Source organism: Pyxicephalus adspersus, chromosome 5, assembly GCF_032062135.1.
Source record: "Pyxicephalus adspersus chromosome 5, UCB_Pads_2.0, whole genome shotgun sequence".
Taxonomy (NCBI): Eukaryota; Metazoa; Chordata; class Amphibia; order Anura; family Pyxicephalidae; genus Pyxicephalus; species Pyxicephalus adspersus.
The window spans coordinates 143,444,624-143,471,897 of NC_092862.1; positions in this window are offsets into that span (position 1 = coordinate 143,444,624).

Consider the following 27,274-nt stretch of genomic DNA (forward strand, 5'->3'; position numbering starts at 1 on the left):
CTAAATTTGCCCTAAGTTAAATCTGGCACCTTGTCCAGAAGGAGTCAGATACTCAACAGATTTGATAAGTATATCAATCTAATCTCACATAACAGACAGGAAGTGACTTTATTATAGGCGGGAGACAATGGATGCCGGAATCATTTTCCATAAAACATAACTTTTTTTATTGTTAATTTTTTCTGAAGAAATGAAGGAAACATAAACAAACAATTACATACATAAAATTGCAGACTTAAACTAAAGAGGTACAATGATTTCAGGGTTTATTTATCAGAAAGAACAAGTGACCATGAGAAATGTTTCATGAATTAGATCTCAATCGAATGATCATTAGGTAACAGCCGATAGGCATAACAAGAAGTCTGATCAAATGTAAGGTCGCAATGTAGGAGGTACTTTTACTTTTACTTCAAAACTTTAGTCTCACTAAAGGTTCCAAAGCAATTTCAAAACTAAAGATCAAGTCCCAGTCATGGTGGACCACCAATAATATCACTGGTTAATAAACATTGTCTTGCCAAACAGATTAAAGTCATTTTAGGTTATTTTTGATGCACAGATATATATATTGGTTTTGCAAGATTGGCTCTAGTTTTTGAAATAAACTATGACCTCAATAATAACCTCATAGAAAACTAATGAAACATGAAAATTAAGCAAAATTAAACGGGACATGCCTATGTATACAAAATTACATTTTTGAAATACTTAATATATTCTATATTCAGTATATTTACAGAACTAATCACAAAGAAGTCATTGAAAACTCAGTTTGTATGATTTCCTTTTATGCTGATGATCAGGACAATCACATTGAAGGCTCCAGCAGTAGTCTGCCATCACGTGTCTATCCCATCTGATACCTTTCTTCCATCACCTTTATATCTTGATGGAACCTCTCCCCTTGTTCCTCACTGAAATCTCCAAGGTTTTCTGGAAATCTTGGCAAATGGCTATGGAGATAGTAAACCTTTCTACTCATAGTAGCACCCAAATTTTTAAAGTTTAGGAGTAAGTTTTGTACCAGTTCTTTATAATTTTGTGCTTTATGGTTACCCAAGAAGTTCCTGCCAACCATGACATAGCTGTGCCAGGCAGAAGCTTCAGTATCAGTCATGTAACTTGCGAAATTTGAATCATTTATCAGTTTCTAAATCTGGGGTCCATCAAAGATTCCTGTTTTTTTATTTCAGTACTCAATCCAGGGAAGAATCTACAAATGTATTTGCAGCAATCACCGTCCTTGTTCAGAGCTCTAACAAATCGCTTCATTAATCCCAACTTTATGTGTAGTGGAGGGAGAATGTTTTTTTCTTTGTCAACCATTGGCTTGTTAATGATGATCGCTGCTACCTTTTTCATGTTTTCCCTTGGAAGCCATGTCACTTTTTCCAGTGATCCTGCTTTGCTCTACTATCCCACAAACAGATGAAACATGGGGACTTTGTGTATCCACTTTGTGTCCAAGTGGGAAGTTCACCATTTTTAAATCAACACATATGGACCATTGGTGTTCATGATAGCAAAGCTTTTGTAAGATCATTTTGATATTTTCATATTCTTCTTTAAGTATAATTCTTTCTGTAGTATAACTGTGCAGTAGCATATATAATTTATAATGATTACTTTGTCATGGATTCAATACAGTTATTTTGTGTTGAATCTAATACAAAATAATTTGAATTTCCCGCCGTGCCTCCAGCACGCTCCAATGTCACTGGGAACTCCCGAGGAACGTCAGTGCACTCGCCAGCAAAGATCAGAAAGAGAGGACGCAGCCAGAGGATGGGATCCAACGAGCAGGATGCCAGAGGATGCCGATGGGACAAGGTAGGCTTTTTTTTAGCTACCCCTACTGTGGCTCGGGGTTACTACTTTCATTTTTTTTTTTTTACCCCGAGCGACACTCAAGAATACTGCTCAGGAGATTTATACCAAAATATACAAGATTTGCTTCTTTCACAAATTGTGTAATGTTTCTTTTCTCTTTTTGCTGAGAATATTCACCACAAATGTAGCAAAATACATTAGGGTAACAACTTCTTAAAGAACTCATATTTCTTTAAAAAAAGGCAAATTAGGTTTTCATGAAAATAATGCCACATTTAATATATATAATGCAAAACATTGGTATAAATAAAGATTGATAATATTATGTTGTATTGGTTAAGTTGTCTATTCTGATTCCTGTATCACAAGAACAAAAGACAATTCAATGAAACCGATGTCATTTCTGGATTCAGCAAACCTGAAATATATTGAAAACCCTTTTTTTTTCTTTGTTGAGCTGTGTAATTATTGCACCTTTTAATTCTTAGTTACGTTCTTCTCAGCTACTTCTGAGGAATACCAATATGGAGAAGAGAAGTGTATTGCAGTCCAGTCCTTGTGTGACAATACTGCTCCTCTATAGAAATAATCCAGTGAGTTATGCCATCCTAGTTGAAGAAGGATAAAGTAGATGGATCACCTTTCAATGTAAGTACTTATGTAATTATTTAACATATGGTGTGGGGAGCAGATGGAAGGATCACGTAGTAGCTGGGGGTCCACTTTACCCTTCGGATGAATGGCTCATGTGTTGATCCTGTGTTTTGTATCTCACATTCTATGAATATATAAACATAGTTACAATTCTGCACATTCATCTATATAGAAACTGTATACAGATACCTTTCTTATCTAAGAGTTGCTATGTAACTGGCCTTGATACAACCTGCAGGTCCTCTATGATGTATTCACTGGGAAATAGGGGAAGGGTGATTGCAAAATGTCTGCAGACATTATTCATATGTCCGTCATGAACTCCTGGGTGGAACAGATTTACATTAGCAATGAATACAATGACAAGAGTAATGCACAGACTGTGATTGCTGTCCACCTTCTAAAAAGCATAGCCGCCTGTGTTGTCCGGTTTACTTGCTTCAATCTCACAACATATATGTAGACATCTTCATCAGGGTGAAGTCACTGTTTTAAGTGTTGACAGATCCTAAAGACCCCCAGGTAATGAATTATAAATCCATTGCAAAATGCGTAATGAATGCTACATGCTATGTTACAACCTGTGGCTTGTGCGTACCCCAGGTGCCTGCGGCAGGTACACGTGCTGCTCATAAACTCAGTAAAAATATACTGAAAGCTTATGAATGCTATTTACATACCGGTATATGGGGAATGGCATCAGGAAAGCCAAGGTTCCTTCTGAATGCTGAAATAAGCATACCTTTCAGCAGGAGACTCCCTAAAAATGGAGGTTCCCCTTCCAAAGCACCAGTGCCCAATGCTGGCAGGTACTGAACTCCTTGGCCCGAGGGATGGCCACCAATAGAAAGGCTTATGTACCAAATAAATGCCTCTTCATGGTCCCCACTTCTTCTCCAGTAAAATGTAATATTCATTTCACCAATATTTCCCTTTCCAACAATCAATATTTAAGATGTCCCATGGCACCCATGCATGGTTCACAGGTAAGTCGAAGGAGGAGCAAAGTTCCCTTTCCTCTCCTCTAACCTTGTGATCGGAGTTCCCTGACACCATTTCTCATATATGTAAAAGACATTGATAGGCTTTCAGTATATTTTACTTATATAAAGAAGAGAAAAGTAGGAGGTTTTCTACTTTTTTTCCCATACTAGTAACACTATTCCTCCATAGATACAATACAGTGAGTTTTATTACCCCAATGTAAACCAATGCAGCCAGGACCGATGACTTGCAATATATTACATTTTCATTCTTGCATTCATTACGCATTTTGCAATGGATTTATAATTCATTACTGGGGGTCTTTAGGATTTGTCTTCACCTGAAACAGTGAATATATTTATACAGATCCATATCAGATCTACAAGACAGACAGTGTTGAAGGTTGGAACAGTTTGTTGCTGGTTTATAGTTAAGAATATGGAATGGAGTAAACTGTTGCCAAAATCATTTTCTATTTTTGCAGTTGAAGTTATGGAATTGTTTAGGCAAAATGTTCAAACTTTCCAGTGATTTGAATTTATGTCATCTACAAGAGAAATATATATTCCTGAGCAGACAGTGGTAAAGATAGATGGCTCCGGCTGATACCGTTTGCAGAGACGAGAGAAAACATTGGCGCCCCAACCTATAGATGTGACATTATGTCTCTGTGCTATGAAGCTACTGGGCTAAAGCTAGGCTCAGTTTGTGTAAGATCCCCTCACTCCAACCACCAAAATAAGGCATTGAAGGGATTTTGTTCACGGAACTGATCAGAACTGCTTTTCTCTCTGTATAAAGTCTACAAGAATTTAAAATGAACAGATGCCGGTCAACTGCTGGTCAACAGGATGTCAACTACAGCACTGATACATTTGTCAATAAATTCGGAATGATATCAGAAGCCTTTCAAATTGATGTCCAACTGAAGCCATGAAAGTCCAAAGCCCCAAACACAAGCCTCAAATCTGACTTGCCCTTGCGGATGTATTCTTGCATCACAAATGCATTGGACAGTGTAGGTAACTTCTTCCTACATTTGGGATCTGCTGCCATACGTGTGGAAAGCTGACTGAGAAGATTGAATATTCATGGTTGTGCTGCTCCTCCTTCACCATCCATTGATAAGATTGTGCTTTGTTCTTGGCCAAGTTGGGATCAGCTTAGGTCCATAAGATGTCTCTGCTCCTTGGCTAAAAAGAATGGAAAACCCAATGGCACTACAAGCATAATTGGTACATCTTCTTAATTTGCATTTGCCTGCTTGTCTGTCTTGAGTTCAGCTTGAAAATATTGATTACACAGAAACATTTTAGGTGACAATCTGACATGTGCCAGCTGTCAGATTAATATACTCATCAATAAACCTTGATGGAGAATCCTCCTGAACCTCCATGGATGCCTCTGTGTAAGTTGCCCCACTGCCTGGCATGTCCATTCAGACAATTGCGTTAGGCATTGTTTCTCAACCAGGTTTCTGTGGCCTGGGGGGTTCCTCCAGCGGTTGCTGGGGGTTCCTTGGGCAATGAGCAGTTTGCACCTCTCAGGTCAGTATAAGTGACACCAATGATGTTTTTGGCTATTTTTAAGGGTGACATTCTTCCCAATGGCCAGCAGTGTGAAAGACATTTTTCCTATGAAGCATCACACTAACGTACTATGGATTTAGTAGGTATAGAAGGGATTCCCTGAAAACATGAAAGTCATTTGAAGGGTCCCCCATGTAGAAAAGTTTAAGAAAGGCTCTCCAAGGTATTCTCACATAGGATGACTTTCATGGTCGCACTTTTACAACCAAAGTAATTCAAATTCATCAACTACTACAAATGAATGTGTCAATTTATCTTCAGCTTCTAAGAGAGAAGTGCACCAATTGGAAAGGTAAAAATAAAGGCAAACAAAAGGTTTGTTCAGCACACAGGATTGATTGATTCCAATATCTTTGTGTACTATATGGGCTGCATGTCATTTTATAGCTGGCTGCCTAATAACTAGCAATTTATTACATTATAGCTGAGCTGGATATAGCTACTCATTCATTTAGCTACAGTGAATGTCCAACTTCTGAAATGATTTATTTACCTGTATTTATATAGTGCCGACATATTACACAGCACTTTCCAGTCCATAGTCATCTCAATACCCTCAAAGGGGCTCACAATGTATTGTTCCTACCATAGTCATATGTCATTACACTGCCTAAAGCCAAATTTGAGGGAAAGCCAATTAACCTAATTTATTGTTATTGAAATCTGGAGTACCCGGACAAAAAGCACACAAACACAGGGAGAATATACAAACTTCTTGCCGAGTGCCCTGGCCGAGATTTGAACCTGGGACCCAGCACTGCAAAGGACAGAGTGCTAACCACTGAGCCACCATTTCCAAAGATGATATAAGCTTTCTAGGGATACCTGTATTTATATAGATAAAAATCCAATCACTGAAATCTCTTATAAGTTTATTAATGTCATTTTAAAAGCTGTTTCCAATCTTTTTATACTTTTAATGAAACATTCAGTGGTGATCATGCCATGAAGGTCCTTGTAATTGACCAGTGTTTCTCAACTTTTTAAACATGGGGAACCCTTAAAATAACCTTCACATCCTAGGAAACATCTTTTATAATTATTATATCCACAGATCACATAATATTAGTGTGGTGGTCAGTGGGAAGAAATCCTCTTACTTTGCTGGCCATTGGGAAGAATGTCACCCTTACAGATAGCCAAAAAGATTATTGGTGTCACTTACACTGACCTGAGAGGTGCCAACTGCTCATTCCTCAAGGAACCCCCCGCACCCTCTGGAGGAACCCTGGTTGAGAAACAACTTTAACTCCCCTAGCGGTATTCCCGAGTTTTACTTGGGGTGGATTTTACATGCAAAAATCGGTATTCTCGAGTCAGACTTGAGGTACCTAAAAGCAGAATAAAAACCCACTTACCCTGTTCTGTCGCTGTCCCCCGGGCGTCCTGCTGGTCCCCGCAGGTCCTGAGGACTAGTCTGCTCCCTCCTATCTCCAGCCGTGAAGGGCAGAGATGTCCTACGGGGTTTCCCGTTGACGTTGGTACATGCTTGAGTGCGGCCGGGACTTGCAGCGGTAAATTCAAATAATGTTGCATTGGATTCAATACAAAATAGCTGTATTGAGTCAAATACCAAAAAATATTAATATAATTTATATACAATTATATTATATATATATATTATATACTGCTGTACAGTTATATTACATTATACATTCATTTTTATTTTTTATTTTAAACAGATTTTTGTATTTTTTTTTAAAGTTTATTATTAAATTAATAAATGTATTACCTATTAGACATGTGTCGGTGAGTTATGCATAAGAATTATAGACCTACAATGTAAAATAAATTTCCATGCTAAAAATGGTACCGCTCTTTGCATAGAAATACAGCCAAAACCAGACCGCTAGGGAGGTTAAACATTTCCTTTTCTTGTTTAGGGCAATTCTTTATTCTACTCAATCATTTTAGCTTATCTTTAGATTGGGAAACACTGGCATAGATGGACGAAATCTCCCAGTTTGTGCTTCTGCTTTGTTAATTTGTAGTTTTCTCACTTGGTTAAGACAAACAACAGTGGCTCTGATACAGAATAGTTTGCTGTTGTCACTCTTAGTAAGCTGGTCCAGAGTAAAGATGAGCTGCAGAAGCTGGAGGAAGAACATTCAGACTTGCATAAACTAATGTTTGGTTTCATTTGGTGAAGTTTTGGTCGTCTTTAATTCAGCTGTATTAGTACATAAAAAAAGGATTATACAACGCATTCAACAAGTGATAATACACATTGTTATCAGAATTCTAGCTCTTCATTTGAGTCTTCACTTTTAAAATATTCAGACTTGCTGATGGATTGGTAATCAATGCCATCTGGCAGTCAGTTCACCAGTTGGCAGGCATTGCATAACCATGGCCATACAAAATGTCACTGATGGGCAGCACAGTAAAACATCTCTAGTTTAAAGGACAGGAATTTTTGCAGAAGTGTGAAAATACACGTGAAGATGTTCTGCCCAATCAAGGCACATCTGTAAAGTGTGGACCCAAACTAGGCACAGGTAGATCAGTGGTACCAATTTGCAGTTGCCCAATCATCAATCCCAAAATGCGGCAATATTCTACTTTTCCAATCATGAGAAGTGGGGATGGGGTAAACCAAAGGGCCATTTAAAGTCACCCAGGCCCCTTTAGACCACCTCTGTAGGATGTAGACCCCAGTTCTAGTAGGCACAGGTAGATTGGCTGCCCATTTTGTGCTTCACCAATTGGTACAATCGATGTACCATTTGGTAATCGCCCAGTCACCAATCCTAAAACACGATATGCATGTACAATATTCTTTACTTCCAATCATAAGGAATAAGGATGAGGGGGACTAAAGGGCTATAGGAACAATGCATTGGATTTACTACATCATTCGTAGAAACACAACAACTTGTGCACATCTGATTGATATTTTACCAACACGTTCAATCACTCCGTACATCCAACTGTGGGACAAAAAAGTTGCTTATAATGGTTTACAACTGCTGTACAATTATTTCAGATTCCTGGATAATCCAATCATTTTTAAGCACCAGTGATCAAATTTGAAATGAAAATTGGCCCATGTGTATCAGACCAATAATATCAGAATTTCCAAGTCAGTGATCATGCTCATGGAACTCTCTGATCAGGCTGTACAAACTGGCATTGAAACCAACACCTTTTGCTGCAAAGATTGCTATAAGATGTGCAAACCTCAAATATATTTCATACCTGAGCGTGTTTATTCACCTGCAACATGTCAGACAAACTTAAACTGAACCTGTATCAACCGCATATCAGTGATTCTGACAAAGTCTGACTTTTAAGCTCCCTCCCCACCATCCTACAGTGCACTGGAAAGTTACTAATGAGGTGTCATTCTTCTTTAGCTTTGTTTGAAACAGCAAACTTCATACTAATGGGTGAAAAGAAAAGTTTTCAACTTCGTTTAGCTGCAGGAAAATTTCCAACACCCAAAGATTAAAGATGTGTCTAGAAAATGCTTCTCAAAGAAAGACACCTGTGATAAGAAGCCTCAATCAGAAGCTGACATTTCCTGCCTCATGGGCTACATGAATTTTCCAAGGAAGAGACTCTATAAAAGCAGAATATCTTCTTCTACCAACTTGGCACTAATACAATACGTTAAACACAAAGATTGGTACAGTTGAGTGGTCCCATATCTTCATTCATCCACAGTAAAAGTTATAGTTATAATATTAATTCTGAAATGTTCAACCAGTGCTCCATTTACCAGCAAGAACAAAGAAAGAAAACCCCATGTATGCTCCAAGACCAGATGTAAAGCTTACACAAGGCTCATGTGACATTGCTGGGTGCCTGAGCCGCCAGTCCTAAAACAAGCCTCTATTACAGAAAGAGGAGGAAGTGCAAGGATTCTCCAAAAGTAGGTACCAAATGCATCATTTCCTTTTTTTCTGGGCATGCAGATTGATCGGCCAGCAAAGGAAAGGTTAGAATGAGGTTAGGGTGAGGTTCAGACCTGTCTTAGGATCAAGTGATCCCATTTGGCTCTCCACAGCTGGCACCTTGGCAGCCAGTTGGTTATTCCTTCTACATCCTTGGTTCTTAAAGTAGAACCGTCACAAAAATAAGAAACACCACTTACCTTTACTTCCGCAGAGCCTTTGATCCCTCCACATGTGGCTTGGAGTCAGTCCAGCACTGTCCCAGTATCCTCCCTTATCCTGGCGCTTGGCACCGCCATTTTCTTCCGTCTTCTTTTCTTCTGCCATTGTCATACGTCACCTGATCTGGCACTGCACCGGCTTGAGATTGGATGACGTATCCTGCTGTAAATGGGGTAGAAAGAATGCTAATCTGAGTGAGTTTGGCACTTTTTTTCACATTGTACAGAAAAGCCGTTTTGCATTGTCTGAGATTAGGCATGCCCAGAAGGAGCAGAATATGATTTATGATCCATGATTTATATTTATAAATCATATAAATTTATTTATATTTAAATGAAAGGGTTACCTAACTTTTTATTAAAAGTAAACATTTTGGTGATAGGTCAACTTTAAAGAATCGTGCCTGGAGATTTGACAGTGGAAGGCCGTGATTGGCACTATACTGCTCACGGCTTCCGCCATATATTTTCTATGGGGCTGCCACAGGTAGAAGTTACTTGTAGCATCACCCGAGAAGATGAGAAAATGGTAACCATGGCACAACCTAAATTCCAATTCTGCATAGACAAAGGGCAGATTCACTTTAAATGCAAAAAAGTTTCATTGTAACTGAGATACTTTGCAAACTAATCAGCGTTCCACCAGGAAGAACAGAACTTCTTAGTCATTGTTTCCTGGGTACAGAAGGATGACTTGTATTCCTTGGAGTCGCTATACACAACAAACGCTCGGAGAGTACATACAAGAGCAGATAAGTGAGATAACATGTACAAATAAAACCTGCAATGGCTGCTGAAACCAAATGATCTATTCAAAGCCTTGTGATTTCTAGTACTGCAAACCCTGCATGATGGATGAATCACACATGAAATGTGCTATGGCCATACATTAAAAAGAGTGATTTACTGCACGGGCAGATTCACCCAGTGCCACTGGAATGTCTGCATAGGTAAAGGGAAGTTATGTGTCAGTGCAACATTTCCAGGTATATTACCTCCAACTGTGCTCCTGACAATGCATTCATCTGCTTTTCTATCTATAGAGAAGGAGCCATCATTGTTCAGGCATTATCCAGGATCACCATCTATTTTCTGGTCCCCAAGATGACACAATCAGAGAAGTACCTGCCGTGTTCCCAAATCTGCTGCAGCCTCCAACCTTGTGACTTCCTACAAAGTTACAATGTTGCATTCACTGGAGAAAAGGAGACTAAAGAAATGCTTCATACTACCTGCAGCTGACTGATGACATCATCTTAGCCTAGGCAAGGTCACCAGACTGGGACTAAAGGATGGCAGTTTTGGGGAGTTCTGTTTAGTCAGATAAAATGATCAAAATCAATACTTCAGTGCAATCTTATGGCCATAAAGGGGATGGTCCCCTGTGTCTGGGGCCAGATTTTCCATGAGACCAACCTAAGCCATGGCATGGTAATGAGGGGCCGCATTTGTTTAGTAGTGAGCAGGTAGCAAGATATGACCAGCCAGCATTGTATGATAGCTTAACTTTTGTATCTTTTATGCTGTCGGGAGGGAAGCACAAGCTTCTGGCCTAGGGGAGAAAAAAGTATAAATCCAGCCCTGATTCACCCCCCACCTCCCCTCTGCTGGCTTTATATGCCATTTCATTTCCTTAGGGTAGGTTAGTGGTAGGTTCTCCGGCTGCACCACTCCTTAGTAAATTGAGCCCAGCCTGTAATCAGGATTTATCAGTTGCACCAGAGTTGGCGCCGTGCAGAGTTCAGTGTCCGGGTCCGCAGCCGTAATTGCTTTTGTTATCTAACCTAACAAAACTATTTTTGTAACTTCCCCATAACCACAGGCACATCGTGTGTCATCGATGTATTTATTGCCCCCATCTGCTTCTTTTCCTGAAGATTCTAGAATCACTCAGGAGGACAAAGAAAGCCAGAATGCAGCCCATCCATGCAAAAAAATAAAGGCAGTCTGCAAATTTCTGAGCATAAGTCACCAAACTCACAGTGGCTGATATTAAATATTAAACCCAGGTGAGATGAATCAACTGCACTAAAGGTTTTATACATAGCCACACTGGGAGCATGCTTTATATTAATGGAGTAATTAAAAAAATCAATCAATTGTAAAGGTGAGCTGAATAATGACTGGTCAATGCTTATTGAAAGGGTTAGTCTATCCAGAAGTAATGTTATAGCTGTGAATGAACACTGAGGGTGGGCCAGACCCTTGACTATTATATCAATTGGATGCTCCGACAGTGATCTTTCCCTGTCATTATTCTTACTCTGCTCTGGTCCAGCAGGGATGGGGAAATCCCTTAAAAAGGCACAGCAGGGGTACAGATCCGGGAACTTGGAACAAAGATGATACGGACCTCTTATGATAGGCACAGCAGTTGTACAAACCCGGGAACTCAGCACAAGGATTGTGGAATCCCCCAGATTGGGCACAGACCCAGGAACATGGCACAAGGATGATGGGGTCCTCTTATAATGGCCATAACTATTGTACAGACCCAGAAACTCAGCACAACGATTGTGAAAGCCTCTCAGATTGGGAACACCAGGGGTTTAGACTCAGGACTTTATCATAGGAATTGTGGAACCCTTTATAATGTACTAGAGCAGGGGTGCAGACGTGGGAATTGTAGACGATCCCCAATTGGGAACAGCAGATGTAAAAACCCAGGACATCACCGGGATCATGGAAGCCCCTCATAATGTAGCACAGGAGGGTACAGACCTGGAAACTCAGCATATACTGTAGATGATGGGGTTCTCCTTTTATTGGGCACAGAAGTTTTACAGACTCAGGAACTCAGCACAAGGGTTGTGAAATCCCCCAGATTGGGCACAGACCCAGGAACATGGCACAAGGATGATGGGAAGCTTTTATAATGGGCATAACTATTGTATTGACCCAGAAACTGAGCACAATGATTGTGTAAGCCCCTCAGATTGGGTACAACAGGGGTGCAGACCCAGGAACATGACACAAGGATGATGGGAAACTCTTATAATGGGCACAACTATTGTACGCACAACAGAAGTGCAGACCCAGGAACATGGCACAATGATGGTGGGGACCACTTATAAAGGCACAGAAGGTGTATAGACCCAATATTCATTACAGGGATAATGGAAGCCCCTCAATGTACCACAGCAAGGGTACAGACCTGGGAACTCAGCATATGAATGGTGGGGACCCTTCATAATGGGCACAACAGGTGTACAGACCCAGGAACTCAGTGCAGGAATGGAAAGTCCTATATAAAGACCACAACATGGGTACAGACCTATGAACTGAGCACAACAATTGTGGAAGTCCCTCAGATTGGGCACAGAAGGGGTGCAGACCCAGGACTTCATCACAGGGACTTCATCACAGGGATCATGGAAGCCCCCATAATGTACCACCGCAGGGTACAGACCTGGGAACTCAGCATAAGGATAATGGGGACCTACTATAATGGGAACAGCAGGTGTAGGGTCTCAGGAACTCAGCACAAGGATTGTGAAAGCCCTCCAGATTGGGCACAGCAGGTATAAAGACTTACAGAATCATCACAGGAAAAGTGAGAGCCCCCACATATTGGGCACATCGTACAACCAGGGGCCCTCCAAGAAAAGTGATAAATGACAATTTTAAGGTCAGCTTTATGAAGCATCATGTTGTAAATCATGTTTACATACAATTTTTGGACTCTTTTACTAATTTCTGGCCTGTAATAATGCCTTTGAGAAAACGTAAGGCAATTAGCTGAGTGCAATCAAAGGCAAAAAAATGAAACAACACCGTAGACAAGAAAACCACTATAGTTTTATTTGATTCCTTTTCCTGTATAGTATAGGATTGCAATAAATACCCGGGCGACACCGGGTAATCAGCTAATATTTTATAAAATCCCTATCAACATCAATGGGGGACAACCTGCCCCTCCAATATTCCATTAATGGCTTCCAGATCCAGAGCTTAACACAAACTATTAAAACAAAATCTATGCCAAGTAATGTTTGTCTTGTTTATAATTTTCATTTTTCCTGGTGATTATTTTAAATGTAATTGTTTATTTTTAAACAGTGATCCTTTTAATTCTGCACCCACTTACTTCTGCTGTAATTAATAAACAAACACAACTAAATTGTGGACTTCTGGTAATCAGCGGAAAATATCGGAGAATTTGATTTCACTTTAATCTGCATAATAAATGAGGATTTAATTAAGATGATGTTATTGATGGAGCATTAAGGACTTTGCAAGTTTCTGTTCTTGCTCTCGGCTTACTAGACATAAATATGGAGGGTAAAACAATAATTATATATTTATATGGATTTATTGTTATGGATTAGAATGGGGCACCGTGTCCAAAATATAGGAAACAATCACATTAGCTATAGAGTGGACCAGTGCTCTGTAGTTGGATCCTAATATTCACTTCTTCCCCCGTCAACTGCAGATCTCCCTCCCCACACATGGATTTTTATATGTATTTAATTTATTACATTTTTAATAATAATTGTTTAAATTTATTCAAACGTTTGCTTTTGCAGATGTCTTCTAGGTGCCAGAGAGGAGAAGACTAGATGGTCCTTAGGGACAAAAGGGGGACCTTGGTAATGTGATAATTGAGGAGCCACATTCTGCATTGTTGTACTGTCAGCCACCCCAGGGGAAGGGTGCCTGTATGCAAGTTGAATATAGCCGGGGACAGCTTCAGATTGGAGGTGAGTATTGTAGCTAGCTTTATTAGCTATAATATATATATATATATATATATATATATATATATATATATATATATATATAAATATATCAAAATGTAGATGACTACTCTTCACAGAGGTTGCATGGTGAAATGTATAGGCTTGCAATCATGTGATTGGAATTGGGGCAGCTTTCCTGTACCCCTATTATTGGTTAGCAAGGCTATTGTTGTCTGTGGGTTTGACTTAATAAAGGAATACAGGCTGTTCACATAGCAAAGTGAATATTTCCTTTGCAAGGGATAGACCACTTAGCTTAGTAAATGAAGTGTGCAAACATCCAATGCAAGAAATTGGGTATTATGTGCAAAGTAAATTATCACTACATTCACTTAGCCTAAATTATCTTATTAAAACAGTCTTCTTGATACTTTAGTTTATTTAATTAACAGAAAAATAGACATTCCATTTGTGGGAATCTTCCAGGTCCATGTGTTTCAATGGCAAAAATTTATTCCCATCTGGGGATGTTTGAGGGAATGTCAGATTCCCTTTGTGGTTGTCTTGTTGACCATTATAACTGGGACAGGAATAGATAATAAAATCAAAACTGCACAGTTGTCACCAGAAAAGAAAAGAAATGAAAATTGTGCAATATGGACAGCTGTTTTAATTATGCTGAAATGTTGGGAAGAAAGGATTTCCTTCACTTGTGGGAGATTTGCTGTTGTGTTTCTGGGGCAGACAAACAAAAAACAATTCTGGGGCTTCAATATTGATATCCCCACCTTCTGAATGGCTACATTTCAGGGAGATTCACCTGAAGGAAGCCTGGTTGGGTCTCTGGCCTGAGATCAGCATGCTGAATAAAATAATAACTGAATAAAACAATGTATATATATATTCTATTATTAGAACAAAAAATGTAAATGTTTAAAAACTGTAATTGTAAAACTTTACTTTTGTCTAACATTTGGCCCATTGACGTCTCCCCTTCCAGCTCAGCTGCAGTTATTTTGTTCTGTTGTTATTGATAGAAGAATGAAGAGTCATTACTCTGCTGCAATATCAGATTTGTACAAACTGAACCCTTAACCGGACCCATTCTGAAATTTGTGTGTTTTTGTAGCAGTGTTGCACAATTCTGTCCCTGATCCGGGGAGTGTCAGAAGCATGAATTATGCTGGCTCATGTGGCTATGGATAATCAGCAGATTGCAGATACCTGATAGTGTTCTCCAAACTCCCCTACAAACTGGAAAATAAACTGTTTACTATGTTTACTACGTACAAATAGAGATGAACAACAGTTTATCTCACAATGTTGGTATATATATGCTGTGTGTGTGTGTGTCTTTGGGTGTAGATTAGGGCTGGCTGGATATAACCCTCAGATAGAATGTAAAACCCATTACCCCATTGGTGCCCCACAGGTGGATCGCAATCTACTGGTGGATCACAAAGGCAATGCGAGTAGATCTGCCTTTCAAAACAAACTCTACACAGAAGTTATTAAGTCCAAGTTTTAATGTTGGTAGATCATTTTGACTTGGTCATTTTAAAAGTAGCCAAAAAAGTGTGGGCACCCCGGCATTACACCTTTACCACCCTCATCATCTAACCTTTCTCATTTGGCTACAAAATATTTTGTCTAAATATTAAAATTTAGTTGCAATCTTCCAATTTCAAAATCTTGAGGGAATGGAAGCTCGCATTTGTACGCATCCCTTCTGAGTAGTTTGTAAGCTGAATATCTTGTACATTGGCAAAGGAAAAGTTTATTGCTATGGAGGTTTAACGGATACGGCACAACTCTTCAGTCAGGTTCTGTATAACATGCACCTTCACAGCTCCTCCCTATATATCATTACCCTTGTACCTGCACATCTCCTCACACACCTGGTCCTGTTCGTCAGTATCCCTGTTCCTGCATAGTTCCAGCCATTCCTCCACATTCTAGTATTCCTCCATCTGCATGGCTTTTCCCAGACTCACCTGATCCTGTTTATGCCTTTTCCTATTTGGCTACTCCTGGATTTACCTGATCCTGTCCATTAGGAACCCTTTTCTTTGGTAGGTCTTCTAAGACTCACCTGGTCCTCTCTTTTTGTACACCTCTTGCTGCATAACTTCTCTTAGGGGTACCTGGTCCTGTCCATCAGTACTTTTATTTTCCCAGATTTACCTGGCCCTGCCTGCCAGTACTCTTTTCCTGGGTTAGCACTTCCCAGACTCCCCTAGATTCATCTCTACATCAGATTTCAGCTTAGAGATACCTGGTCTTGTCTATGAGGACCAATCCTCCCCCACACTCACTTGGTCCTGTCCATCAGTACGACTCTTTCTACTTGATTGCTGTCTATCAGGAACCCTATTTTTGGGTAGATTTTCCTCGACTCAGCTGGTTCTCTCTTTCAGTGTTCCTCCTTTTGCATAGCTTTCCTTAGAGGTACCTGGTCCTGTCCATCAGTGCCCTTATTTCTATGTCTGCTCCCAGATTTACTTGGTTATGCCTGCCAGTAGTCTTTTCTTGGGTTAGTACTTCCCAGACTCACCTGGTCCTGTTCATCAGAAATCCTCTCTCTGTATAGCCCTTCTCGGAGAAACCTGGTCCTGTCCAACATACCTCCCAATATTTTTGCAAAGCTCCTCTTTGAGTCACCTGGTCCTGTCCATCAGTACTCATCTTCCTACATGGCACCTCCCAGATTTACCTGGTTCTACCTGCCAGGACCCCTTTTCCTGTGTAGCACCTCTCTGACACACCTTTGCTTGCTAATCATGCATTTACCAGATTTTGTACAGACAGGAAGCTCAAGATAAGTAGTTTGTAAGCTGAATTTCTTGTATATTGTCAAAAGAAAGGTTTTAATTAAGGGAATATAATGGATAGTGCATTACTCGTTCTGTACAGAAGCACCTAATCAGCTCCTCCCAAACTTACCTGGTCCTTTCCATCAGTATTTATCTTCTTGCATGGTTTTTTGCAGACTCACCTTGTCCGTTTCCTACTTAGCTGCTCCTGAATTTACCTGGCCCCGTTAGTCAGGAACCCTTTTTTAGGGTAGCTTTTCCCAGACTTACCTAGTGCTCTCTTTCTGTACTCCTCTCTTTGCATAGTTCCTCTTGGAGGTACCTGGTTCTGTCCATCAGTACGCCGCTCTGTATATGACAGCTCTCAGATTTACTTGCTCCTACAAAGCTTCCCCCACATTCACCTGGTCCTGTCCATCAATACTGCTTTTTATACTTGGCTCCTCCTATATTTACCTGGTACTGCTTGCCAGGACCCACTTTCCTGGATAGTTCCTCCCCTATACACCTTTGCTTGCTAACAAATAAAATAATGTATTTTCCAGGTTTTGTCCAGAAAGGAAGTTTAAGTTGACCTTTCAAGTTAAAAATTTGATATGATGCTTTACAAACTCAAAGATCAGAGTCTGAAAATATAGAGAAAACAATTCTAGCCAAACTACATGAGTCAGGTCAATAAATAAAGGATGTTGTATTTGTCATCTGTACCATAACACATAAAAGAAATGTAATGCTCAATTCAACTTTAAGCTGATTTTTTTCCAGGTGTATCAAAACAGCCAATCAAAAGTTTGGTGAGTAGAAACGCCAGACCCCACCAGCATGCTGCAAAAAGTAGCCGTGCTCTGTCTGTGTGTGTGGAATCAGTGGTGTCACTGCAGAGGTAACGCCCCTTACTAAGTAAAAATTGCTTTACTATACTTAAGCCTAAATTAAATTATTTATATTTGCATGAAGTTCTAGCTGTGTGAGATCTAGCTATCAAAACACAAAAATTATCTCTGGATTCATTAACACATCAATAAATGTATTTATATATTTTAATGTGAGAGCAAATATGTAAATTTGTCTTGGTGTTGGCTTTGTGCAGTCCCTGTACAGCAGATCTGAAACTGGAAAGAGGTGAAGCAGGACGCAAAGAAAGTTATTTGTGCTGCAGTACTAAAATGGAGCATAATAAGAACAGTGACAGAAAGTCAAAAGTCAAAACTAAGCACAGAATTGTATATCCCAGCCTGGATTCTGCAATTAGGCCTGTTCCCCATGATGATTCATTGCTGGTTCCGGTACCGCCACATGATGGACTTGCTTCTGTAGAAGGTGATGAGAAATGCAGTTGCAGCCAGTTACAACCCCAAATCATCTGATCCTGACTACTTGGACGATGAAGATTCAGAACCAGAGACCTTTACACAAGCAGAGCTGAATGATCTCGTTCGTGATCTAAATCTCTCCAAGGACAAAGCAGAACTTCTTGCTTCAAGGCTTACACAGAAGCACTTATTGCAAAGGGTGTAACTGTAACTCACTACAGAAAACCAAATCATAACTTGACAACGTTCTTCACTAGTGATGGTTCACCATGCTACTGTCATGATATAAATTCACTCTAACAGTTTGTCACAAGAGCATAATCCATCTGAATGGTGTATCTTCATTGATTCCTCTAAAAGAAGCTTGAAAGCAGTCTTACTGCATAATGGTAATTCCAAACCAAGTTTACTGATTGCCCATTCCATTAACCTAAAGAAGTCCTATGACAACATGAAGTTACTACTTGAAGCAATCCAGTATAAAACACACCATTGGAACATCTGTGGGGATCTAAAGGTCATTGGCTTGATGATGGAAATGCAAGGAGGATTCACAAAATATTGCTGTTTTCCTATGCCTGTGGGATAGCCGATCTACGGGAGACCATTATGGAAAGAGTGATTGGCTACCAAGAGATACCTATAAGCCCGGAACAAGCAGTGTCAAGTTTCTGCCTCTGTTTGTTCCACATAAAATATTTCTGCCACCTCTCCATATCAAGTTGGGGCTTGATGAAGAACCTTGTAAAAGCCATGGGTCAATCAAACTCCATGGGTTTTCAGTACCTTGTTGAGAAGTTTCCAAACATAAGCCCTGCAAAAATGAATATAAATAATATAAATAAAGGGATATTTATAGGGCCACAGATCGTCTGTTTTGCAGGATGATGTTTTCAAACAATATCTCTCAGCAGCTGAGCTAGAAGCTTGGGATGCATTCAAGTGGCTGTGTGAAAATTTCCTGGGCAACCATAAGTCCCCCGCATACAAGGAAGGAGTTCAGAATCTTCTTGATTCATACCAGAAACTGGGTTGTCCCATGTCATTAAAAATACATTTCTTGCATTCACATTTAGGATTCTTCCCGGAAAATCTTGGTATGGTGAGTGACGAATAAGGAGAACATTTTCACCAGGACATTCAGTTAATGGAGCACCGCTACCAAGGTTTCTGGAATTAAAGTATGATGGCGGAGTACTGCTGGACGCTGTACCGCGACAATCCAGACAAGGAGTACACAAGAAAATCCTACTCTAAGCATGTCTGAAGAAACAATGGTACCTGACTGACACTGTTCAGTAGATCTATACCACAGTGTGCCTTATTTTAGGCTACGTACACACTTGCAATGGTTGTCGTCTGACAATCGGCTCAGGGCCGATATCGGATGAGAATCTTGCGTGTGTACAGTGCACATCGTCCATCGTCTGAATGACTATCTTGGCGGATCCACGGATGATGGACGACGAACGATCCTAATGGAAGTGAAGGGGGAAAACGCGCAGCGGGGTGCCACTCCAACGTTCTCCCCCTCCCCTCTCCATTGACCAGAATGGTGATGTATGTACAGGACTCGTTCTTGCATCGTTCAGTAGTTTGTCATTGGGAAGGATGGTGAAAGATCTTTTCCAAGGACAATTATTGCACGTGTGTACCTAGCCTTACTTCACACTGAAGATGTATTAACACTCACATCAATAGTGCTTACATTTTAGCACAAAATACATGCACGTACAATGGTAACTATAATAGTACTCATAACACAGGAACTGTAGGTGCTAGGAAAAAACTGAAAACAGATCTAAATTATCTGCTCGAAAAACTGATTTACAAAAGTTTGCCGTGGTCTCTGATGATTATCAAAACAAATTTTTTGTTGACTTGTGTATTCAGGTAAAGGGTTCCCTAGAGCCTAAGGTGACATAAATTATGAGGTGGGGGCAGGTACCATTTTTATTATGACACCCAGAGATCCTCTTTATTAAACATCCATTTTCCGGTGCCCATTAAAGCTCCAAGCGTGTTTTTACAAGGGCCGGCGTCGTTGCTCCTGACATACGCACACACGCAGGACACCGCGTACAGCTATTTAAAGCACAATAGTTCATCCAGGCTTTATAAACAGAAGATTCCTGGCAAAGTCACATTTTTGTCACTTATTGCTTTTTACACTAATATTTACTTTACCGCAGCTTAAAGCAACATATACACGGACAGACTTTATAAGGGCCATAAATCGTCTCCTCGGCTTGACGTGAAATTTAAGCAAATACAATGCTGAATTATTCCGCTGATGAAATTCCAGAATGTATATCATTAACTTCAGTGCAGCCAGTGGATGGAGGGTGGATAGAATGATTTGTTCTGAATTTCCTATTTTTAGTTGCAAGATTTCAGCCCATTCCCATTGGTTTAGAACATTTTATTCATGGGGCCACTTTACATTTTTTGGTAAAAATAAAATATTGGTACCTAACTCAATCTGACTTTGGTTGGATACATTGGGCTTTACTTATGAAAGCTCTCCAAGGCTGGAGAGGATACACTTTCATCAGTGAAGCTGGGTAGTTCAGTAAACCCGGAATGGATATCTTTAAAGTAATTAGCTATTTGCCAGCAAATGTTTTGAATCCTGGGCCAGATCCATTCCAGCTGTGCTGATGAAAGTGTATAATCTCCAGCCTTGGAGAGCTTTAATAAATCAGGCTCACTGGATCAGTATATTACCTCTTATTTTGCAGGAGAAAAACATTTTGGTAAATCTGTTGAACAAGTGCTATAACCTGCCTGTTAAACCAGCCAGAAAATCTTGTGATCTGATAACACCCATTTACTGCACTCCTATTAGTTACATTGTAAATAGTTATCTCTAAAGGAATACAGAATTCATCCCCTGTGTGTTTTAGAGAAGGGAAGAGAAGGAAAGAAAAGAGAAGGTAAGAGATACTAAGAGAATGGGAATATAGAGAATGGAGGACAAGATGGAAAGAGACAGAGAGACGGGAAGAAAAACAGGGAAAAGGGAGGGAAAAGATCGAAAAAGAGATAGGAAGGAAGGAAAATTGAGAGAAGGGAAGAAAAGAGAATAGAAGAGACACAAAGGGAAGAGAAATATATAGAGAAAGGAGGTAAGAGACAAGAAAGGAGGGGGAGAAAGGAAAAAAAGAGAAGAACGTGGGAGAGAAAGGGAGGCACGGGAAAGTCAAGAAGGGAAAGGAAAAAAAAGAAAATGGAGGGGTAGAATGAAAGAGACGGGAAGGAAAGGGATATGGAGAGAAAAGAAAAGTAATGGGGGGAAGGAAAGGAAAGAAAAGACAAGAGATAGGATGGGGAGGGAAATGGGGAGAAGGAGAAATAAAGAAAAGGAAGGTGATAGCTTAGAAAGAGACAAGAAGGAAAGGGACATGAAGAGAAGGGAAGAAACAGGAAATGAAAAGAAGAGACATAAAGGGAAGGATAATGGAAGAGGGAAGGAAAGAAAAAAGAAGGTCATGTAAGAGAAGGGGAAGAATGAGAAGGAAAAGGCAAGGGAAGGGAAATTGGGATACTGGAAGATGAGAGAAAAAAAGGAAAGAATGGGAAATGGGGAGAAGAGATGCAAACTGAAAAGAACAGAAGAGAAAGAAAGGGAATGAAAGAGACTGGAAAATAAGGGAAATGGAGGGAATAGAAAGAAAAAGGAAGGAGAGAAGAGACAGGAAAGGAAGGAAAATAGAAAGAAAGGAGACGGGAAGGGAAGAGAAGGAGAAGAGATAGACTTAGTGTCACAACACTGCTGCTTCATACAGAAAGTGTTTTACTGGTAGAATCACCAAATAAAAAAAAAAAAATAGGAAAAAATACAAGCACCATTGTGAGATTGATAAGCTATCAGGTATCATATATTTTATTTTTCATTTTATTCAGATGCATTTTAGAGATGACCTATTCAGTTTATGAAGAGAAATGCCGGAGTATTTCTAAAGTAATCAAAGTAAAAACCTTTCACAAGTCGGCTGCTTGGAGCCCGGCCCGGTGTACATGTGCTAGAAGCAAAATACATGTAAATTGTGACCTTTCTATGCAGCGGCCCCATCCTCTTGTGTAGATGAACATGACAATAGATTAGAGATTGCAGGGAAATTGGAATCAGCCCTTATAATGTGATATTGTTATTCTGGGGGGTAAATCTCAGGCTAATATTGTGACTCTGTGAGCACTGCAGCAGGCCTGCACAATGACTAACTGTGCAAAAGAAAGTTGGCCGGGTACTTATCAGTCCATGGCTGGAACAGCGATAGGACGAGGGCCAAGTCCTAATCCTTATACGTGCATTTAATGAATGGAAGTCTTTGAAAGTTTTTTTATTTTATTTTTTTTAGATGCACTGATAAAGGCGTCATGTAAATCACCTATTTATATGTCTTTAAGTCCATCTAAAGCCAAAACTTTTTTGTTTAGTATTTATCTGTTAGAACACCTATAGGGTTTTTACTGTTGTTGTCCCAGTGACATGACTTATTTGTGATAATGACCAATATCAGAGACACAGGAAGTATTGATAAATGGAATCTTTTTTACAGTTGTCACTGCACAATAGTATTCCCGCTCAAATTGAAGTTGGAAGAATAATGGATGCAAACATCTGACAATTGTTTTGGTCCTATAAGAAATAAATGAAGACCATATCAGTTTGAAGTTGAAGTCTGAACCACCCCTGAAAACCACAAGCCAGTGGAAACGTTGGCTGCTGTGTACCTTATTAATGGGTTTACAGCCAAGATTTACATTGGCAAACATCAGCAGTGAGCCAATTGTTAAGGTTCATATGACGGAAAGTTAAAGGCATCAGTTTATGTTTTACTCAAAGTGGTTTTGGTAAACACTGAAGGTTTGGAAAACCTGAAACAGGTTAATTATAACCAAATGTGGCATTACTGCTGGAGAGTATACAGAAAACCATTACCTATCCCCTTTACCAGCTTTGGATCCAGATGATTTTCCCCATTATAACCCTTAGTTTTCATTAGAACATTTTTTTTTACATTTCAGTAATCTATCCTTATATATTTTACATATATTTTTTTCAAGAACAAATTTGCTAGCAGATGATAGGGAAAGTCATTAAACATTGTCAGTGGGAAAGGACCCTCATTTATTGGTGCCCACTGGTCAATTGAGAAGGGCCCTTGTACATTGGTGGTCACTAGTCAGTGGAGAAGGTCTCTCATACACTGGTGGTCACTGGTAAGCATTGGTGGTCACCAGTCAGTGGAGAAGGTCTCTCATACATTGGTGGTCACTGGTAAGTAGAGAATGACCCTCATACATTGGTGGTCATTGGTAAGTAGAGGCGTGCCCCTTACATTGATTGTCGCTGGTCAATGGGGAAGGACGTCATACAATGGTGGTCATTGGTCAGTGCAGAAGGACCCTTACATTGATGGTCACTGGCAGTGAAGTTTCCCTTACATTGGTGGTCATTGGTAGGGGGGAAGGACCCTCATACATTGGTGATCACTGGTCAATGGAGAAGGGCCCTTGTACATTGCACATTGGTTGGTCACTGGCCAGTGTAGAAATACCTCTTACATTGGTGGTTACTGGAGAAGGGCCCTCATACATTTCAGCCTATTTTTCAATGCAGAAGAGCCCACTTACATTGGTGGTCACCAACTGATGGTCATTGGTGAATGCAAAACTATTTTCCAAAATATAATCAACAAACTCTTAAGATTGAAAGGATGTTGCATGTATTTTGTATGTGAATTAGTGGAATAATGAAGTTCAAAGGAGCTCAAGATTTGCATTTTGATTCTAGAAAATGCAACGTTGAAAAAAAAACCTGCCGGATCACATTTTTTTTAAAACTTGCCCCATCCTGGGCACCCTCATCATTCTCCTCACCCAGTCCTCTTCCAGTTTCCTGGTCTTCAGCAAGACATGCACAGCTCACTGTACAGAAAATATAGCAGGCAGACAGGTACATTTATCTTATTGCAGATGGGACATCACCTGTCCCTTCTATAATAATGAACTTTCCTGCTCGCAATTCTTTTTCATTCAAGTTTAGTTCCATGCTCAGTTTTCTACATTTGTGTTCATTACCAGTATGATTGTTCAACAGTAAGAGCTGAAAATAAACTCAATGCAAAAAAAAACTTTAAAAAAGCGCCATGGCTTAGTGAATTTGGCCCCTCGACTTTGAACCATAAATGATACAGAACCACAAGACTAAAACAGATAACACAGATGGTAATTCAATGGATTTGATCAGCAGGATCAGTTAGAAGAAGACAGTACGGTTTGTGGTATCCGCTCCGGCTTTACAGCAGAATAAATAAATAATGAGATTTTAAGAAGAGAAAATGAGGACAGATACAGCTCATTTAGGACACCTGGCTGATACGATTTCTTTTACATTCTTTTATAATCCTTTTCCATCTTTCAACAGATTAGGGGAAAGTAAAACTCTTGCCATGTTTTACAGGGAGTTGGAAGACATCTCCCCAAGCAAAGTAGTATTCCATTCCTAAACAGATGTTACAAAAATAGATGTGGAAGGGTCAGGGGATAACTCAACATTTTTGAATTTAGAAATGGGTGACTGGGTATCTGGGTTAAGTTTGAAGGTTCACCTTTGGTAAAATATTCTTTCAGGTAAATGGTCAATTTATCTCATATTTTTTAGAATACAATGAATATAAAGTTTTTAGAGCAATGTTCACTGGTCAGTGAAGACGTGCCGTGACATCGGTGGTCGCTGGTCAGTAGAGAAGAGCCTTCCTACATTGGTGATCACTGGTCAGAGAAAAAGGGTCTTTTTACATTTGTAGTCACTGGTTAGTGTAAAAGGTCTCGCTTACATTGGTGGTCAGTGTGCGGTGGAGAAGGGCCCTTTGACATTGATGGTCACTGGCCAGTGAAGAAAGTCCCTCTGACATTGGAGGTCACTTGTTAGTGATGAACGACCCTCTTACATTGGTAGTCACTGGTCAGTAGAGTAGGGCCCTTCATACATTGGTGGTCAGTGTGCGGCGGAGAAGGGCCCTTTGACATTGATGGTCACTGGCCAGTGAAGAAAGTCCCTTTGACATTGGAGGTCACTTGTTGGTGATAAAGGACCCTCTTACATTGGTGGTCAGTGGTTAGTGTAGAAGGTCCCACTTACCTTGGTAGTAAATGATCAGGGGAGAAGGGCTCGCTTACATTGGTGGTCACTGGTCAGTAGAGTATGGCCTTCTTACATTGGTGGTAACTGGTCAGTGGAAAAGGACCTTCTTACATTGGTGGTCACTGGTTAGTATAGAAGGTCCCACTTACCTTGGTGGTAATTGATCAGGGGAGAAGGGCTCGCTTACATTGGTGGTCCCTGGCCAGAGTGGAAAGTCCCTCTGACATTGGAGGTCACTTGTTAGTGAAGAAGGACCCTCTTACATTGGTGGTCACTGGTCAGTAGAGTAGGGCCTTCTTACATTGGTGGTCACTGGTCAGTGGAAAAGGACCTTCTTACATTGGTGGTCACTGGTTAGTGTAGAAGGTTCCACCTACCTTGGTGGTAAATGATCAGGGGAGAAGGGCTCGCTTACATTGGTGGTCACTGGTCAGTGAGGTAGGGCCTTCTTACATTGGTGATTACTGGTCAGTGGATGGGACCTTCTTACATTGATGGTTGCTGGTTTGTGAAAGAGGGCCCTCTGACATTCATAGTCACTGTTCAGTGTAGAAGGTTCTGCTTACATTGGTGGTCATTGGTCAATGGAGGAGGACCTTCTTACATTGGTGGACATTGGTCATTGGAGAAGCATCCTCTTACATTGGTGATCCCTAATCAGTGGAGAAGAACACTCATATTATTAGTTACTGGTCAATGGAGAAAGACCCTTTTACAATACTGATCACTGATCAGTGATGAAGAGCCCTCTTATGTTGATGGTCACTGGTTATTAGAGAAGAATCCTCCTTACAATGGCGGTACTAGTCGGTGAAGAAGGACCCTCTTACATTGCTGATCACTGGTTGAAAAGGAAGGGCCCTCTTCCACTAGTTGTGATTAGTCAGTGTATAAGGTACTGCTTACATTAGTGGTGACTAGTGATTGGTCATGCACCCTCTTAGATTGGTGGTTGCTGGTTATTGGGGAATCCCCTTCTTACATTGGTGATCACTGGTCAGTGGAAAACCCCCGTCTTATATTGGTGGCCAGTGGAGAAGTATATAAATTATAGCGGTCACTAGCCAGTGGAGAAGGACCCCAAAAGATTGATGGTCAACCTAAAAAGGACTCTATTACATTCGTGGTAAATAGAAGGGCCCTGTACACTGGTGGTCAAGATTGTTCCTTACATGAGTGGTTATTTGGAAGAATGTCCCTTACATTGATGCTCATTGGGAAGAATGAATCACTCCAACCATCACCCCCCAGATAGCTAATAAAACATAGTTGTAGTTGTTTACATATACAAGAGGCAGAAATTTCTCATTGCCAATAGAACCCTTAGCAATTCTGGAGGAACTCTGGGTGAGAACGCCGGCTCTATATTTTAGGAGCAAAGCACATTTGTAACAGTTCTTTTACAATGTTCTTAATTTGCTTACATTTTGCATCTTCTTGTCATCCATCTATAAATGTCTTTATGATTTGCATTAATTTTTCACCTTGACAAGTTAATCATTTATTTGCCATTTGTATTACAGCTTTTTGCACAGGCAGCCATTCAGCACCTTAAAAAATGGAACTAATTTATCAAAAAGGGGAATTTATAACAATGGAATTCATTAATTAATTTTTTTTTTGGTTATTTGTCTTTAATTTTTGTTCAGTACGTGGAAAAACACCTGGTAATCTTGCTGGATATATTGTGAAATGATAATTTCCTGAGCTTTTTGCCTGTTCTGCACTTGTATCATTTGCATTGTGTATAGCTATCTGTGAGAATTCTAGAACCCCACCAATTTATAGAATGCCTTTGTCACCCTAGCATAATAAGTGTTTAGGTAAAGGAAAGAAACTTTAAAAGAAAAACCAATGCAACCACTGCAGGGACTAGTAAGCTACCATGTGTACCATTTCTGTTTTTGGATACACTTTACCCTTGACTTACACTTTAGAATATTGTGCGTATAACACTAGGCAATCACAATGAGCAAAATCAAAAGTTTTAACTTATTATTATTATTATTAAACAGGATTTATATAGCGCTAACATATTGCGCAGCGCTATACATTAAATAGGGATTGCAAATGACAGACTAATACAGACAGTGATACAGGAGGAGAGGACCCTGCCCCGAAGAGCTTACAATCTAG